The sequence below is a fragment of the Nanorana parkeri genome, unplaced genomic scaffold (assembly GCF_000935625.1).
Source record: "Nanorana parkeri isolate BGI_ZX_2015 unplaced genomic scaffold, ASM93562v1 scaffold479, whole genome shotgun sequence".
NCBI classification, from domain to species: domain Eukaryota; kingdom Metazoa; phylum Chordata; class Amphibia; order Anura; family Dicroglossidae; genus Nanorana; species Nanorana parkeri.
The window spans coordinates 462558-472261 of record NW_017306747.1 but is presented as its reverse complement, the minus strand read 5'-3'; positions in this window follow the sequence as shown (position 1 = coordinate 472261).

The following is a 9704-nucleotide window of genomic DNA, read 5'->3' as shown; positions in this document are numbered from 1 at the left end:
GGATGTGATGTTTTTTAAAAACCCTTCTGAGATTCTCAGACACCCCGGCCACATACGGGATGACCAAATTCTTCTGTTTGTCATGCTTTTCACCCTCACTGGTACTCTATTTGACTTGTTCTTCCTTAGCAATTTTTTTGCCGAATTGGCATTGCATTGTCACCATATGTTTGTCTGTGGGATCCTCTGTATTTCTATGGTTAGATTTCAGATCCCTATACACATGAATCAGTGAGAAAGGCTTCCGTTGGGACTCCTTGGCTGCTTTGGGTCACTCCTATCTACGGAATTGTCAGGATGAGCAACATCAGAATATTTATTCGGAAAATCCTGATACCTCAGTATATTTCTTGCTGCGTAGACACAAACAACCATAACTCAGTGTTGCAGAAATTGACAGACCAGGAAAGGAGATACTTTCTATCTCTGACCTTTGACCCCGCTCCTTCTTCACAAATCTTCCTTCCTTTCCCCCCATACACCGCTCCAATCTAATACCTTCCACTGCAGTTCCTGCTTCTAAGAAAGCTAACAAAACAAATTATTTTTTTAATCTTAGGCCTCATTCACACAGGAACCGGCCGGCACGTACAGATCCAAGCTGCGTGCAGTTCCAGGGAAGGACAGGTGCTGCGTGTGATTAGTACGCAGCCCCCGTCCTTCTCTATGGGAGTACGCGGCCGTACGCCGCCCTACGCTCACCTGCCCTGCACGTCCGTGCGGGTGTCCGTACTCGTACGTTGACAGGATGGATCCTGTCTGCGTCGGAGCCGGGACACCCGCACCCGTACGGACCTGCACTTGGTGAGAGCGTAGGGCGGCGTATGGGTGCGTAGTCCCATAGAGAAGGACGGGGGCTGCGTACTAATCACACGCAGCACCTGTCCTTCCCGGGAGCTAAAGCCGTGCACGCAGCATGGAGCTGTACGGCCCGGCCCTTTCTAGTGTGAATGAGGCCTAATGATGAACTAATAGTTACAATCTATAAAATCAAAACCAAAAGTCAATATGTGGATTTCATTTAGGACAGGAATAACAATGGACCGTACCTGTAACATATATTCCAGCTGATATATACACAGGCCCAGCTCAGCCATACTGGGCTTAAAGAGTTCCCAGGTCTGCGTCTGCGTCCGAGCCAGGACCTGTGCGGACCGGCACTTGAGGTGAGCATAGGGGGGCGTACAGTCCCATAGCGAAGGACAGGGGCTGCGTACTAATCACACGCAGCACCTGTCCTTCCCGGGAACCGCCCGATACGGTCGTGCACACAGCTCGGATCTGTACGTGCCGGAAGATTCCAGTGTGAATGAGGCCTTACTCAACAACCTACATTGTGCGACTGTAATTGTCTTCATTCGTTTAGAGACGCTACAATATAATTTCTTTATAACATCGTCAGGATAAAAAAAAATTTAAAACCTAAAAATTTATATTTCCTATTTTTTTTTATTAGTCAGGTAACCATCACATATTGCAGCTAAATATTTTGTATTTTGATCTACAGATTTTTTTGTTGTTGAACATTTGCCGTGCTTACCAGCTTTGCTGAAAAATGCCTGTTGTGTACAGAGCTCAATGGCTAAAGCTCCCATTTACACACACAGCTAGATGAGTCAGTGACTCCTCCCCTCTTCTCCAGTGATGTGCAGTAAGGTCCATGCTAGGTGAGGCATTACCCCTGTCTGCCCCCACCTCCCCAGCCCGCTGATGCCTTGCCCCCTGACCCGGTCACCGAGCTATGTGTGGTTGAGGGAGGGAGGAGACAGGGAGGAGCCTCCCTGTCCCTCACTTGCTCGTCACTTTTTGATTGGACAGCTTGGACCAATGGCGCTTTGCCATTGGTCCAATCCATCCACAGATCTCACTCCTCTAACACAGAGTAGCTTTTTCTTCCATATTACTAGGTGAGGCTCTGCCTCACTTGCCTCCCATGACCGCCCGTCGCTGCTCTTCTCCCCTCCCTGACTGTTTATACAGGTTGTGCAGAGTTTTAATTATTTAGAGAGGATCTCAGGGGACAAAAAGCTTAGGCTGTGCTCTTGTTTTAGACAACTGGATTCTCCAGTGTTTCTCTTTTTAATTCTGTTGTGGGCCCACCCGGTATATGACACGGCTTTGGGGCATCGCTATGGTTAACCCCATGCTGGCTGTGTGCTTCAATGAACTGAAGAGAAAATAGGATTGTTGTACTAATCGTAAAGCCATCTGCACTCACTGAAGGACACAGCACCCGCCCTATTATGGTTTTTTGATGTTGTCCATGGTTCTGCATACGGCTTCCTACTAACTGAGTGGGTCTATACATACATGAATGTATAGATATGCATGGTGATGGATATAGAGGTGTAAATAGATATACATACAGTATGTGGCAGTGCGTGGCAATGCCATGGTGTCACTTGGCAATATAGTCACCCAGGACTCTCAGCCAGGGGGGCTGAGCAGTTCCAGAAAGCACAAACGTTTGCTGGGAAAGAGCTGGCTTTGCAGTTTTTCCCGGGTTTTCCGGATTTGGCTCGGGTTCCTGGAACTGGGAGATTTCAAAGACCATTGGGAGGGATGAAATCTCCATTCCGGGGTCCAGACCTTACTGGTGACCAGCACCGAGTGGTTGTGCACCTGTGCACAGCCTTTATGAAGAGAATGCTGGTTAATGTCTGTGAAGGTTCTCATTCATCCAGGTCATGTTATATTTGTAAAAAATAAGTCAAGGCAACTGGACTGTTTAGTATGAGTAGAAGAGGGAAGGAAGCTGGAAATAGAGGCCTACCAAAAACAACACACGGACCAGTACCTGCTATTTGACTCCCACCATCCTTTAGACCCTTGTGGTGCGTCTTATGGACCGCAAAATACGGATATGCAGTGTAACTGAAACAGCAGAAATCAGAAAAATGACACTGGATGTGGCAGCACACTGGGCAACAGCCCAGCACCTAAAGCAACTCCCAACTGGTGAGTGAAGAAGACCCAGCACTGAGCATGCTCAGGGATTGGGTTATAGCCAAACCCACCCACTGATGACACTCTCTGCAATGCAATGCAATGCTTAGGGCCAGGGGCGTAACTAGAAATCCCAGGGCCCCATAGAAAAATTTTGTATGCCCCCCCCCCCCCCCACCCAGAGGGGCCCCCTTTAAAAAAAAAAAAAAACCCTGACATTTCCCTTTTGAAATAAAAAAATAAATTGAGAACACCAAATCCTCAATTTCTTTTTCTGCAGCCTCAGCACACAATTAATGGAAATCACTCAGTACAGAGGCTTCCCATTCATTCAGAAACTGTTGATAGTAAAATATTTACTATCAAGCAGTTTATGAAAGGGGAAAAGCCTCTGTACTGAGTGCTTCTCCCCATTGAGAAATTCATGAATGAACAGGAGGTGATGTAAATCACAGCCTGTTCATTCATAACTGGGGAGACATAGTACTATGTCTCCCCAGTTATTTACAAACACTGGAGTGATCAGACCATCACTCCAGTGTTTGTACTGCACGTGGAGGATCAGTAAATATCACTGATACTTACCGATCCTCCGCTCGGCCACGCACAGAGCCGCTGTCATCCTGAAACTGACAGGATGACAGCGGCTCTGCTCTGCTCCCCGCCTGCCTCTCTCTCATGCCGCTCAATCATCGTGATCGAGCGGCTCACTCCTCCGCCCCCCCGCCGCCGGCCACTTGTATTCGGATCCCCGCTGCCTCAGCCCATAGAATCGGGGTAGAGGGATCCGGCCCCCCCTCTCTGTTGCAGGCCTCATAGCGATATCATCGGTCGCTATGGTGGTAGTTCCGCCACTGCTTATCACAAAACCCATAGCCAAATATGGAGTAAATCCAGCACAATACTTTGTCACAGAAAAGTCTGGTGGATGAAACAGCACAAGTGACCCATGAGCACACCCTACTGGTGAAAAATAGTAACTACACATAACCCGAAAAATACACTGCACTAATCCAGGGGGTGTTAGGGGTATATCCCTACACCTGCATGTTACTGTGAGTTGCAATAATGCTTGTTTATACATTATTTATAACATGCGCTACCTCAATGCACGAGTGTGACTCTGCCCTTAAAGTTTATAGACAACTTCACAAGCTCACAAAGCTACTGGACTGATAGCACTAAACAATGCAGCCGAGACTGACTGGTTCACAGGGCTGGTCATTTCTCTCCCAGTTTGAAAACTGATGTGTGTGGGATTATAGGAAGCTGACATAAGACCAATGTATGTTCTTATATTGTAGCATAGTGCAATTAAAGAATTAGGGCTGGTAATGATTAAAATTTTCGCGTTCGATTAATCAAATTTTTTCTTTAATCGATTATTTTCGATTAATTATAACGCACATACAGATCTCGGCGGAGAGGCGAGTGTTTTCATTAGCGATAAAAATAATTTTAATCGATCAAAAAGTTTAACGATTAATCGAGAAATTAATCTTTAATTTCCACAGCCCTAATTTTTTTTTTTAATTGTACATATTACGCAACTTCCCGGTTTAATAAGAAAGAAAGTCCTGGAGCAAATGTTGTTCCAGCGACGATCGCGCGACCTTCACCGTGGGGCTGCATTAAAAAAAAAAGGAAATTCGCGACATCCGCGGGAAAAAGGGTCCTGCAGGCGCGACTTGCGACCGTGGCGAGTGACGGGCCACTTAGAGCTGTACATTAAGCCAGCTCCATAGAAAATCATTGGCTGGCGACTTCTCGCGATATCTCGTGGCAAAAATGCGCGATATTGCGGAGGAAATCGCAGGATTTTCCGCTCAGTGTGAATGGGGCCGTGGCCAGGGCTAAAAGGTGTCAGGAAGCAATGTTTTTTCTGGATCCTGCTTGGGATTCTGGAACTGGGAGGTTTCAACGTGATTCAGGAGGGAGGAAAGCTCTAGTCCTGGGTCCGGGGTTTAGCAGTGACCAGCACCCGATGATTGCACAGCTGTGCACAGCCCTTTAAAGGAGAACTATGGGGTTAAGGCTTTTCCCCATAGTTCTCCTTAGGGTAACGGGAGGACACAAACTAGCGTCCTCCCGTCACCCTAGGCTCAGTATACCGCAAGCTGTAGCTCGCGGTATACTGAGATGCCGCAGCTGAAGCGGATCCCGACAATTATGCCGGGATCCGCCCATCTGTGTGACTGACAGCTGGCTCTGCCTATCTAGAGGCAGAGCCAGCTGTAAACGGCCCCTCCCCCGTCCGTCGTAGCGGGGAATCCAGCCCCTCCCCTGTCACAGCAGAGAGCTGTGACAGGCTCGAGAGGTGAGCGAACGCCGGTATGTGTTCGCTCACCTCCCGATCTACTGAGCCGACCTGTGACAGTCTTATTGTCACAGGTCGGCTAGAACTAGGAGGTGAGTGAAAAGCACTCACCTCATACTTCTCCTTTAAGGAAAGGGCGCTGACTAGGGGAATGAAGTCCTGCTGGGAAATTGGAACAGGCCGTGTTCAGAAGTCAGAAGGACTCTCCCAGAAGTCAGAGAGGAGTCAAATGAGCTTCTGTTGGGAAATAGGAAAAGACCGTATTAAGGAGTCAAGAGGACTCCCCCAGAAGTCAAAGTGGAGTTAGGTGGTGTGTGCTGGAGGCCCACAAAGACAGCCAGGGAGGCTGGGAGAACTGGAGAGGCTGGGAGAGCCGAAAAGCATGAGGTGTCGCCAGTACACGTGTGGGGCAGCACTTCCAAGAAGACCATTAAAAGTGGAAGGCAGGAGGCTAAACTGTTATGTTGCAAGCAGTGCATGGATGCTGTACTGATGCAGCTTCTGTAATTACACCAGTTGGACCGGGGTGTCCAACTGGTGTAATTGCAGAGCAAAAAAACAAGAGTGCGAAGCGCTTCAACCAATTAGATTGGGAAGTTGGGGGATGTTTTTTTTTTTTTAGTTAATATATTTTTATTTCAATATACATAGATATATAACACATACAAACTTCTGGGTATAAGCAGGTATAGAAACTTTTCCCTAAAATAACTTTACTATGGATCTCTACATGTTTAGCAAAGACTTCAGCATCACTTTATTTCATCGTAAACATAGTTATTTATTAGTTATTCATTTTATTTCCATTTTTACTGTTACATCCACTTCTTCATTCATTCTGAATCCACTCCTCTATTAGGAAGAAAATGAAGTCTAGGTAATAATAAGTGAGACCGTAAAACCGCTTACTAATTCTTCCCCCGTGTGTAACTTATCTTCGTGGATATTTATCATCCTCTGTGTACACTCTCTGATGTCCTGAGATACTATTACAAAACCAGTGAAATATAAAGTGTATTATAAAGTGTAAATACCCCACCTGTGCTAAAACCTGGGGGATGTTTTAAGCAGGGGCGGCTTTAAAGCGCACAGGATGTGTGTGTGTCTTCTCCATAGAGTGTAAGGCCTGGTACACACCTGGGCGTTTTACAGTGCTGATCGACGCGCTGTAAAACGCTCAGCATGTGAAAACCAATAATTGCCTATGGGCATGGTTCCCACGTGGGCGTATTTCAGCCCGTAGGTACGCGCTTAAAAACGTCCTACGCCCAAAGAAGTACAGGAGCTTCTTTGGGGCGTATTTGCCGCGCGTATCCATTAGGATAGCCCTTGTAAACGCCTGTTTGTCGCGCATATTCTGTACGCCCAGGTGTGAACCCAGCCTAAAGGGAATTAGAGAGGTAGAAGAGAAAAATGCAAATGAATCATGAGTGGGTGTACCATGTAAAAAACGTGTAGAAACTCACCATGAGGTTCCTAAAGATGTGTTGTAATCGACGACGGGAACTGTGCTGGAGAAAGTTGTCTGACGGTTGTCTGATGGTTTCTGCTCGGTATTGGTATGTGTAGTTGATGCCCTGCCCTGCACTGTACGGTCGCACGTCTTTTGTCTTCCGAGCACGCTTGAAAACCTGCCGAAAAACGTAAGATTTTCGGCGGGTTAGTGGCGTGCTCGGAAGACAAATGCCGAAAGGGCCGGTGTGCGCAAGCACACACTGCCCGCTCAGCATTGGAATCATGGGAAGCCCTCCCCTTAGCAGGGAGGGCTTGCAATGATCGCAAGTACGATCTGCCTGTCCAAGATGGACAGATCGTACGAGATTTTAATTACCTTACAACCGTCGTACATCGAAAGTTGTGCGATGGTTGTAAGGTGTATGGCCAGCTTAAGAAACATTTCTATCCTCCTGTAGAAGAGTTGGTATAACATATAGGAGGAACCCTCGGCTCCCAAGATCCACCATGTGGTTCCTGGTGAAGTCATACAGCGAAACACGCTGTGTAATAAATAAAATGTATGTAATTTTAACAGAATTGGTTTGTCTGTGATACCTAAAACCCCCCATAGTTAATTTAGTATCTGTTGCAATCATATCATTATGATGAGTTATTATGATGAGGGGTGTGGTATCACTTTGTTTCTATTCACCATCAACATTGTGTCTTGGAAAAATTTGGGTTTGGAGAACATTTTAGAAAGTGGGTACGCCTGCTTTATGTAAGTGTCACGATACCGTGCACGGGTGTCCCCACATCGCGTGCAGGTATCTCTACAGGAGAACCATATACGTGACCACACCAAACAATGCTTACGAACTATAGTTTAGTAACTACTCCAAAAACACCAGAACCATAAGCACCCCCACCAACACCCGCAAGTAACTCAATACAAATACAAGGTACACACCGGAGACAACAGGGCAAACCCTGGGGAGCGGGACAACAAGAGGGGAGTCACTAATCAGGAGACCTCAGGGGTAAGGTTCAGGAGTCAGGTCAGAGTGCGGGCTCAAGGCAGGAACAGGAACAGAATACAGGCTACAGGAAACAGGCTACAGGACATGGCAACAATACTGAGGCGCAGGCCTCACTGCAGGGAGAAGCTAAATACCCTCCCAGATCAGCACCAGGTGATGACTAACTGCCATGTGCTGGGACACCGGCAGGTGAGCACTGGAACTGCAGGACCTGGTTCCAGCACCACAGTGGAGGTGTTCTTGTCCCTGACAGTACCCCCCCTCCTCCTTAAGGAGTGGTCTCCAGACACTCCAACAAAGCCCCAAGTATAAAGTCCAAAAAACAAAGTCCACAAATCTGCTCATGCTCATGAAAAAGACCATAAATGCCGCACCAGTCCATGTCCATAGAAGGCTCGCATGTCCGCCAAGTTCGCCGTATGCCCCACTGCCATGGTCTGATGACTGATCGAGTCCCCCGCCGCCAGGGTCAGGTAATGTCACGGCCGGCTCCGCCCTGTTGTTCTTCATTGGTCAGGACCTGCTAGAAGACTCTGGCAGGTGCTGGCCAATAGAAAACAGTTGGACGGAGCTAGCTGTCACTGCTAGCTCCACCCAATTGTTTTTCTTATATTATGTGTATTTATTTTTTCCAATCTTTTTTCATTTAAAAAAAAAAATTTGCAACTTTTTTTTTTCAGAGTCTTTTCTATTCTGCTCAGTGGCATTTGGCCCCTATTAGAAGAGGGGTGAACGGCAGCGAGTGAGCTGCCGGAGCTTCGGCTCAGCCGATCCAGAGGTTATATCGGCTGAGTCGAAGTCCTTCTGCACTTTGGCTCAGTCGAACATGCAGAGCATGTTTGGCTGACTGAAGGCAACCGATGTATGCCTGAATTTAGCTGATGTACGGCTGAAATCAGCCGTACAAGCCTGAAGTGAATAGCCAAACAGCGTTTGGCTCACTTCACTTCGGCTCGGTTATTCACTTGGCTGCCTTTGGCAGCTTTGTAAATAACTCTGTTGGTGTTAAATATCAACTACTTGGTTTAATCAAATTAATAATATATTTAGACAACTTTTTTCCAAAAAAGCTTTAAATTTGGGCTAACCTGTTGCATTGTTGTTTTTATTAGATCTGGAGATTTCAGCATCTTATTTCCATGACAAGTTCCATCATGAAACAGGTGAGTACCGAAACAAAATTTAGTGCATTACATAAAAGGGGAACAAATAAAGGGATGCCATTGAAAAAGATCAGCATGGGTTTCACTGGCCCAGGGACTAATATCTCCATAGCAGAGGCCGTGTACATCACAAGGACACAGTAGTGACAACTATGAAGGGCACGTGGTGGGGGAGATAGGCATCTGAAACTCTCAGAAGCGTTGAAAGGTAAAGAGTCTGAGGAAGAATCCAGCCCTAGAAATGAGGAAAGGTAGGAGACACGGGCCACTGGACAGGTGGCCTTCTATTGCTGGGATTTGACAGTTTTAGGACACATTGAGAGGAATTGATCAAAACTGGAGCAGAAGAATCTGGAGTAGTTGCCTGTGGCAACCAATCAGCTTCTCTCTTCAGTCTGTTGAGTTAAGATTTGAAAATGAAAGAAGCTGACTGGTTGCCATGCACAGCTGCTCCAGATTTTGTCTGCTCCAGTTTTGAAAAATTCCCCCCATTCTCTTAAGGTAAAACTGCTGCTGTGCACATTTAGGCACATTAATAGGTCCTCTTAAAAAAACCCAGACTGTAAACAAATCTGTGTGAACACATTGTCAGTCTATGTTAGAGCTTACACAGGACCTAGGACAAGCTAATTTCTGCTTGGTGTATAGGTTATTGCACATGGCAGCTCTGTGACTTATTATTAATTATTATTAAATCATCTGAAAAAAGTACGATGCTTGGGAGGGAGTAATAAGTGTTTTGTATAGGGATCCTAATGGTTTGAGATGTTGCTGACATGAATATCTGATTTATTTTATGTT